This window comes from Falco peregrinus, chromosome 6, assembly GCF_023634155.1.
Source record: "Falco peregrinus isolate bFalPer1 chromosome 6, bFalPer1.pri, whole genome shotgun sequence".
In the NCBI taxonomy this organism is placed as follows: domain Eukaryota; kingdom Metazoa; phylum Chordata; class Aves; order Falconiformes; family Falconidae; genus Falco; species Falco peregrinus.
In genome coordinates this window covers 71,402,477-71,412,747 of record NC_073726.1, presented here as the reverse complement: position 1 = coordinate 71,412,747, position 10,271 = coordinate 71,402,477, and positions in this window count along the sequence as shown.

Sequence of the window (10,271 nt, the reverse complement as noted above, 5' to 3'; positions counted from 1 at the left end):
TAATTGGTGGAAATGTTTTCTATGCATAAACAAAGTAAGCCTTATAGCAACTAGTGCTATCTTTAGAAATCCATGAAAAATATTTTTCTACTCATGTCAGAAAGTATGACCTCTTTTTTATGACACAGTTATCATTATTATTAAATATTACCATTACAGTCAACTCATATAAGCATGCAACTTTATCAATAAAACATACAGAAATGCATTGAAATACATAAAACTCAACCTCAGACCACAGAATCCTAGAATAATTCAGGTTATATGCCACCTGAGCAGGTCATCTAGCTCAGCCTTCTGCTAAAAGCAGGCTCAGCACTGAATGCGCAGACCTGGCTGCCCACAGCTTTCTTCAGCTGGGTTTTAAAAGTTTGCAAGGCCAGAGTTCCCGACCTCTCTGGGCAGCCCTTTCCAAGGTCTGATTGTCTTCAGGGTGATTTTTTTCTCCTTTATGTCAAGCTAGAAACCAGAGGTCTCCCATCCAAGTACTGACTTCTGGGGTCTAACCCTGCTGAACTTCAAGGTCAGAGAAGCTCCACTGTGTTCAGGGGTGTGCGACCACCTAAGATGATGTGGAATAACTTAAATCTTGTTGCCATCCTTGCACAGGTCTGTGCTAAACTCTATACTTTTCCAAGTTTAGCATATGCATGCTAAAATGAGCTACAACCAGAGCAGCCACCGTATCTGCTCCGCACCCCCCAGCCATGGGCTAACAGACCCCAGATATTGTGCCTTATTTAGTCCATGACAAATACAGGGGGTGAAAATTACAATTACATTCTATAACAATGATTGTATAAGTTAATCCTACCATACAATTAACTAGGTAGTCTAGAAATAAAGTAATTCTTTCTGCATTTCAGTGATTGTTACAGTCATTGCAGAAAAAAAACCTTAGAGGCAGGTGTAGAACCTTGGTTTTAAAGGTAGTGCTTAAATGTAAACGTTGTCTGAGACCAAGCATGCCAAACAGAAAGGCTTTTAGTAAATATAATTCAAACTCAGTCACTGAAACCTTGTTGTAAACAAGTGTTTCCAATACTTTTTTCAGATATTCCTAATTCATTGCATTGGATTGACAAAGCTTTTCGGAACTCAGCTATTAAACCAGGCAGACATAGGATCTGAAGGTTCTCCATCCCACTTCTTTTTGGAAATGCTCACTCAGTCACTGCTATTGTCCTAAATTACAGAGGGAAAGCATTTCTTGTTATAACTGTTGGACATAGAGCTCCAATACTGTTCTGCTACAGTCTCAACAACATTAATGGTCTGGCCTTCTTTTAAAAAAAAATAAAATATTGTGGGTTTTTTTATTTTGTTTTGTTTTTTCCTCTATATTGAAAATATTCAAAGATCTTTGGTAAAGCCCCTACATAGAAATTTCTTTCCCGTGCCAGGAGCTGGCTGGCTATCACATTTCAAAGTTTTACACTGCACACATTACATGATGATCCTTTTCCAATCAATTTGGAGCTCGTATGTAACAACTGTTTGTAGTTGATATAACCATGAATAAATATTTCTAGAAATCTGTATCCATACATGCCATCTCCTTACCTGGCACACAAGTGGAAAGATACTGAGGGAAGTTACAAGTCCTAACAGGCAAAGGGACTAACTCCAAGAAACTAATTTTACATAGGAAGGCTAAACATCTTTGCTCCCTTTTTAAGCACTGATCAGTAGATACTGCTCTTAAGAGTTATATGAACCAGAAGTCAAGCTCTGCAGGTGTCCTGAATTGCTGGGAGCACTCCTTCATTTTCTCCACTGACAACAGAGCATCACTCAAAACAATGAGTCTCTCTTTGTAAAATAAAAGCCCTCCAAAATCATGAACCTACATCCCTAGTTTTGGTTTAGGTGTACAGGGTAGAACCATTGCAATGCTTCTTGTTTCTTCTTCTTGTTTTGAAGTATAAATTTTGTTAAAATATTAAGTTTTTTCAAACTGAATTATACATGGGAAGCAAGATTTAATGAACAGCCACACTGTTAGTGCTAGTTTTGCTCTGCAAATTTTTCCTTACTCAATACAACCTTCCAATTAGTCATGTGAAAAATGAACAAAACCAGGAACACTCTTAAAAATATAGTATGAGTGTTTAACACTTGGCACAAGTCAAAGAAGGGATAAATTTGCACTCCATTAGGGAAATTTCCATGCATAACCACTGTTATCTGTAGAGCTTAGTACATTTCTTCCATAGTGTTAGTCTAACAGCATTTTGATGGTTCAAAGCTGCAACTACACCAGGCTTCTTTAATTATCATTCAGAAGCAGCTTGCAAGTAATTAGTTTCTTTACATGTCTTGGTACTGTCAGTAACAAGAAATTGTATCAGTGTTTTAACACAGTACAAGGGTTGTAGAGCGTAGATTGCTTTCTCTCTTAGAATGCAAACATTTTTACATTGGATTATTTTCAGAAGTTATTTTTAGTTTGGTTGGATAGTTAGCAGAGTTTTGGTGCTTAGAAGTTTAACATAAATCAGGGAAGAAGGTGGCTTAATGATGCAGGTGGCGCAGGGCCATGGAATGCACACACTGCCTGCTTTAGAAAAGATATAAAGATGCATTCCTCTTACCATGGCATTCCTAGAAAAACCTAAAAGGGAAAATATCTTTGTTTCATTTGAAATTCAGCCTAGAAATTCAAATTTCTAAATAGAGACTGCTAGTTTGTGCCTTTTAAGAGGTGCCACCCTGAAACCCACATTAAATTGTTTAGTGCATCTAGAGGTGGTTGTTTCACGGAAAGGCTTGCAGTTGCCAGTAGTTATAGCGGGGTTTAGCACTGAGGACAATAGTGGACCTTGTGAAAACCAGGCTGTCTCCCCCGTTCATGCTTAAGAAAGGGAGCAATCAAGCCTTTTATGTAGCTGCAGGTGATGATGGTGACTACCTCAGATTGTATAATAAAGCCAGGCAGACTGTAGTTCACAATTACAGTGGTTAGGTTATCTGGGGTTTTTTTTCTTGTTTTTTTCTTTTTTTTTTTTTTTTTTTAATTGTAAAAGCTGAAGGCAGACAAAACCAGGAGTTAAGAGAGACAAAGTGTCTTGGGTGAAAAGCTCTCAGGAATGACATGTATGAAGCTTCCCAGAACACTTCTCTTGTGGTCCAGAAAACAAACCATTGTCCATAGACCACAACTCTGAACAAGATTGTACCATAAATATGTCATTTTTACAGGTTTCTCATATTCTGTAAAAACAAGAATGAAAGCCACAAACCTGCCAGGTAAAGCACAGACATCAAATATGAATGCAAAATTTTAAACTCCTGGATAAAAGTCCTGCACCTCCAGCTGCGGGGCAGTCACTTCTTGGGAAATACACGTTATAAGGATGGACCCTGAGAGCTAAATGTTCAAGACTTCAGCTGGAAATGACAAATTTGGCTGTTAGACAATGGCTCTGTCTGAGCTACTCAACTAAAATCACTTTACAGTTAATGGAAACAAGCAAAAGAGCATGCTAGACTCAATGCATCTCACCACAATAGGTCACTTTGACTATAAGAGGAGGTAGGATGCCTGTGACCAGTCTCCAGCTTAGTGAGAAGGGTTGCTGTAAGTAGATTATATCAGCTGTAAATTCTTAGGTTGTATTGAAACACTGGAGCCTCCAAGATGCCTTCAAAGAGAGATGAGATGAACTGCCCATTAGAGGTAACTGCATGGATCAGAGAAAGTCAGATAGTAGCTTAGACCAAATGTGTATTAAATGCTGAAGACAGATGAAATAACCTGCCCATCCGTGCTGTTTTTAAGAGGATACTGTTAGTAATAATGCCCAGAATGGAGACACTAGCTACAGATACTGTCAACAGCTACCAATACTTTTTCCCAGGGCCCACTTACAAGAAAGAAGGGCTCCTGACTATGATGAGTTCAGGTTAGGTCAGACAGATTTTTTTCTCAGTTAAAAAGAGCTATTTTTTATGGGTGCTACATTCCAGAATTTTTAGTTTACAAATAGTTTTATTAGATGAATGTGAATAAGTTCTTAGTATGTGATATTTTAAAGTAATTTACAAAGGAGAAGAGAGTTTTTATTAAATTTTGGTTTATAATTACTAAGAGGTATGTTTCACTTACTTTTACAAATAAGCCGTATGAAGGGATGTAGATCCAAGTACAATCCAAGCTTAGTCCAGAACTGAAATCCTTACAGCATGGTCTGAGTGAAGGATCAGGACCAGAAAAAGTGTTCCACTAATTGATTTGCTGCATGATCATGTTGTATTCAGGCTGGACTCTCAGCCTGTTGTCTGACTGAGACATGAGAGGTAACCCGTAATTCTAAATACAATGGAAAACTTGTTCCAATATACTTATATCACTAACAGGAAATGCAAAGCATCACAGACACACATCATATCATATGCAAGTTGGATGCTATGGGCTACCTCAGTTTGGCTGCTTAGTTGGAAACATCTGATATGGAATTAGTGTTTACAAAATACTGGACCACTGTGCTCTGAACATCAAACTGGTATGAGATATGTCAGATTAAGCATCCACTAATTAAATCACTCAAAATATGAATACTGATTCAATTAACAGTAATCTTAGACAAGAGTTGGATGTTTTCAAAAGCAATGGACAACTCTGTGTGCCTGATTTTCAGAAAATATACTTATGAATGTTTCATGAATATCATGACCTCTTATAGATTTCCCAAATGGACAACAAAAAATTCAAAACATAACTATCTTCTAAGATTTTTTACCAAAACCTTTAGGTAAGCAAATGATGAACTCATTTTTGTTCTACTAGTTACAACCATTTATGTTATATTCATCGGAGTTACTTTACTCAAAAGAGATACATTGCCATTCTCTGCTTTGTGCATGACACTCAAATATCTCCTTGTTTTGCTGCAAGGATAGCAATGAGCAGTTGTTTCAGTGTTTCAGTCTGAATATGGGACATGACAGAAAAGTCTTCATCTTTCTTTGCTACAAGGACTTCAGATTACCTCTGTCTTTAAACAGATGTAATCAAAAATCATCTCAAATGTGGAAAAAGTACTGGTTTTTGTGTTTAAAGATCCACAGTTTAGAATAAATTTAACCAACACTAGCCAAAATACTGTCAAATTCTTATAACTAACCTTTCACATGACGTGTTCTTTCTCAGTGCCCATTTGCTGTGCGTGTGTATGCATGAAATGGCTGAACTACAATTTTGTGTGACATTAGAGAAAATGTGCTGCTTCATTCCTGAGGCAGAAAACTCAAGAAAAAACCAATATACCGTTGTACAGGATGTTCTTTAATCTTGCAAGAATATTGCAGCGATGTTCATTGCTCTCAATCAAGAGTTTCCTGTAGTTGGTTTTTTTTTTCTGAATAGAGCCAAAACAAAAAAGAAATTAAACTAACTTTAAGTATTAGCTGTAAGTATTTAAAAATGAAACATTTATTTTTTTAATCTTTTGTCTGACTGAAGCCCAAAACATTTAATGGATTTTTAAAAGGCATTATTATTATGGATGATACCATACTAATTAAGGGTATAGTTCAGGCATTAGTGGATAGTGTTCCTTAAGGAGTACTCTTAATTATATTCCTGCTATCCCACTATCAGCAGATACCAAAATAATGAGAACCTTAAATAAACTACCTACTGCTTGGTTAGTTAATCACCATAATAATGTTACACTGTTTTCCATGGGATTTCTGTTTACATGAAGATGGGAAGCCTGGGTAAAAAACTAGAGAATTAATCTTAGGTATTTCTTTCTGCTGTTCCAGTTGTAGCTGTCTTATTGAATCCTTGAAGTTTTGCCTTCATTTGAACACGGAGTCCATGGGAATTTAACATGTGCTTAAAAACCTCTGAAATTATGGCATTACTAGTTGCTTTCTAAAATAAGTCCTTTCAGAGTTTCTCTACCTGACAGGATAATACCTTGAGAAACTTGTCTCTTTAATATCTGTTTGTTAATATTGCCTTCTGTTTCGTTGGAGGGTATCTCCAACCACTTCTTGCATTTTGTCCTAACAAACTTTTAAGTTTGTTTATTAATAATTTACAAATGGTGCCTAAAGGTCTTTGTTGCCACCTGAAACTCACAGTGCAGACACACAGCCTCAGAAACTAGTTCACAGAAAATTTGACAAGTAATATGATAACAGTAATTACCATACAAAAGCTAGACTGATTAGAAATAATGGTTTCCAGATGAGGACGGATTATCCACTAGCGCCATCACCTCGTGTCTTACAGTCACAGAGCGGCACAGAAATGCTCAGCGTGTGTTACCAGCTCCAACTAGCTCCTGTATTTCCTCATTTCCTTCACCAGCTGTGCCCTGGACAGAGGAGAGTCTGAGGCTGCTTGACTTCCCTCATCACCTTATACATAAAGAATTCAGAGATAGTTCCAAAAAATATTTAGATGACACTAACACATCAAGTATATAAAAAGTTGGCGGTTTGGGTTTTTTTCCCCTCAGATATTGTCCCTAAATATTGTGCAGAAAAGTGGCAATATAAATCCCAGAGTATTGTTCTCCAAAACAGCACCAAAGAGAAGGGATACACAAGCACACTTCAAGGCAAAGTTACATACTTCAAGCACGCACTGGAGGACAGAAGAAATCATTCAGTCCCCAGCAACCCTGGATACATGAGTCAGATTTGAGTCTGCAAGGCTCATGGATAGCAGATCATCCAGTCCTTGATTGGATTTTCCTTCAAAATGTTTACAAGATGTGTCACCATCCTATTGATGTGAATTGTGCAGAGGCCATTCCAGTTGTGGAGGGTTTGGATGCATAAAAGTTGGTTCCCTACCACAGCACACTCATAGTCCTGGAAGACAACTGATGGATGTAGATAGATGGAGAAGGACAAAGGTTGGAAACATAACAGCACGATAGGCAGTGGTCATTCCATATTCGTAGACAAACATTTGTTAAGTTGATTTTAGGGATTATGGCAAGGAGGAATTTTAAGGGCTAGATTTGAAGGAGGATGATTAATTATCTTTATTCAAGCTCCTCCCAAGCAGACAGGACAGAGGACAGCACAAAAGCATATTTCTGGAGAATTTATAAACATTAATGGATTTTATAAACAAAATTTCTGTCTCTTACACACAGGAATCGAAATCAGTGAGAAACAAATGAAAGGATAAAAGTCTGTTTCTCTTAAAAAAATTTCTTATTTTCTGTTAATGCAGTGGTCTGGCTAACCTAAAATGAAGCATTTCAGTTCTGATTAGCTTAGCCAGAAAAGTAAGAAAATTACTCTTGTGGTGACAATTTCTTCACTTTTCCTCCTTCTGGCTTTACACCATCTTTAGCTAGCGCTATGTATAGGATGCCAATTTTTCCTTTTGTTGAAGAGTTCTGAATCAAGCCGTCTCCAAACTCACAATACTGTACCTTGTCCATCAATATGCTACTGTTTTGAGGCAGGATGCTCTAATTTTATCACATCAATGTTTTCCTAAATGTAATTAAATATTCTTTGTGGCAGGGACTGCCACATTTGTCTTCACCCTAGCCACAGGGCTGCAGGGTTAGCCCTTTCATCTATGTCTATGGGTGCTCTCTGACAGCATTGTGTATCCCCAGCCTGCTATCTGGCTGTGCCCAGTATTCACACAGTACTTTGCTGCACATCAGGCCATTTTAGGAAGGACACGGGCTGATGTGTCTATTTGATGCTAGCCATGGTCATATTCCCACAAAGCAGCATACTCTCATACACTGCAAGGACAGGCAGACATGTTCTATGCTAAGGAATAGCCTGTGTTCAAGATTTCCCTTGCATTGTATCCCTGAGCTCATTTAAACTCTGCCCCTGAGAAAGGACTAGCATCTGAAGGGCTTGGGTAGGAAGCAAGTCTGGATTTCATCAGGCGTGGATAAATTCCTACTTAAAATCCATGACAACCTATCTGTCTCCTTGATACAAGTACAGAACTGTTTTATACAACATGGAACAGCCCCAGCCCCAGTGACAGAAATGGGGTATGTATTCACACACATACGTATATACTGTGGTCACCAAGACACTCTCCTGTGAAAGGACATCCCTTGTCAAATCCACTGCTTGGCTTCAGAATGGGAGATGGAAGTGTGGCCTCCCGCCTCTCTCGGCATGCCATGACAACTGGCATTACAGTGTGTTGAATGCAGATGTTCCTCAGTCTGACCTCTGTGAACAGACCTGTATCTCCTACACCCTAGGTCCAAATATCCTCCAAAGTCCTAGCAGTCATTCAGTTTCTGGAAGATATTAGCAATGACAGCAATTTCCCCTTCCCATTCTCTTGATTAAACAGAGGGAAGGAGGTAGAAAAAAGATGACAGACGTAAAACTCCAGATGTTGTCGACACTAATATCTGGTTCCACCAGAGAATTTGAACACTGAAGCGATGATGAATTACAGTCGGGTCCCTATGGCAATCCAGATTGCAATCATAATACCACTGAGGAAGTATAAGGGCTAGCATTCATTAACATGAACAGCAAATGAATTTATGACAATTTCCACTGGTCCTTTCAAAGAACATGAATACATCTGTAAGAAATTAAGATGACACACCAGAGTAACTCATTCATTAATAAAGTCTGGTATTGCACATTTGTTGCAAAATTGGTCGCGACCATTACCAGTGGTTTTTAATTCTATAACTGTACTTTATTAAAACCATAACACAAATCTCTCTAGCAGAAAAGTACTAGCTAGGTTGCAGACTATTATGTAGGTGATTTAATTTTTAGTCCAAACTTTGGTGTAGAAACTGTACTTCTTCAGTTTTAAAGCAAGTAGGTATTTAATAGTTATAAATATGCATGAGAGAGCTATAGCCACCCTGATTTCCTTGGGGTTATACAGCAATTAATTTTACCTTAACAAAAACCCATTAAAGGACCTCTGTGTGATATGAGTTAGTGTGGAGGGAGAAATAACAATACCAGAAAAGCAAACCCTAAACAAAGAACAAAACCAATAATGTACCAAAATGTGATGGAGTCAGCACAGTCACTGCTGTATTTCCATGAGTGTGGAGTCACAGCTTGCCCATTTTTAAGGGAAGACTGTCAGGATTCAACCTAGTCAACAGCACAGGTGAGAAGAAACATGGATTAGCAGAATTTATGCATTTTGATGGGCAATATGAAGAGTATCCATCATCTATGTGTTATAAAACATGAGTTTACACTTCGCTACTCTATTTAGCAATAGTCCCTACTGAGCTGTGCCTCTCAGCTTTGCATACGTACCACTATTAAATTTCCCTGATAAAAATCTTGCTACTGCAAGAAGTCCAAGCTATGTATTTACATGTCCCCTTGTAAATGCACCAAATGCCTACTGAGACAGGTGGCCTGCACTAGGGCATAGCTCAGAGGCATTTGCATGTGTGAGATCCACAAGGTGCTGTGAAGAACATCCTGTGTCTGTCTCCAGTGCCCTGTTTTGGCACCTCATGAAGCCAAATGGAACAAGAAGTTGAAGCCTGGATTCTACAGGCAACTCTGCAGCCCACCTTCAGGTGATACTAATGGGGAATTAAGTCTGTCCATGTGAGGTTTAACAGAAAAAATCTTTGCAAGATTGTGGTCTTATTTATTACATTAGAAATAAACACTTATTAAGTAATAAAGCCTGCACCTTAAAAACATGTATCTGATTTCTCTTCTATATACTGAAGAAAAAGTTGAGAGAAAGAGAAGTTATAAATCCTCAGTGTATACTCAAGAAAACCCATCCTTACAAACTCAGTGTTTCATGAGCCACAAGGGAAAATAGGAGAAAATGCAATATTAATTTAAACCAGCAATACTTCACATTGACTACAAACTGAACTAACAGCAAAGTTCATCCATAATGTAATGACAAACTTGCATTTTTTTTCCCCATGGTGCTAGATTAGCGTAACTGAACAGATTTATGTACATTGCTGAGAGCCAACACAAAAACATTTGGAAGATATTCTGTGGAAATGAAGAAAACAATTTGAATGTTTCCCCATGAATTTTTAGTAATAGCTACAAATATTTGTGTTAACAAGCTATTTACTTGGTAGTTTTTTTACTAGTTACCAAGTACCATCTCAGCTCTTGGGAGAGTTCTGGAAGGGAGGGCAAAACAGTAAATGAAGTCACTGATGGGTTGCTGATTGAGACAAGGATCCAGCTCTGACCAGGCATGCTCTGCGCTAGAGCAATCCTCACTGCAGTTCTGGGCTAGTCTTCTACAGCAGCAGCAAAGACAGTAGTCATGGAGCTCAGTA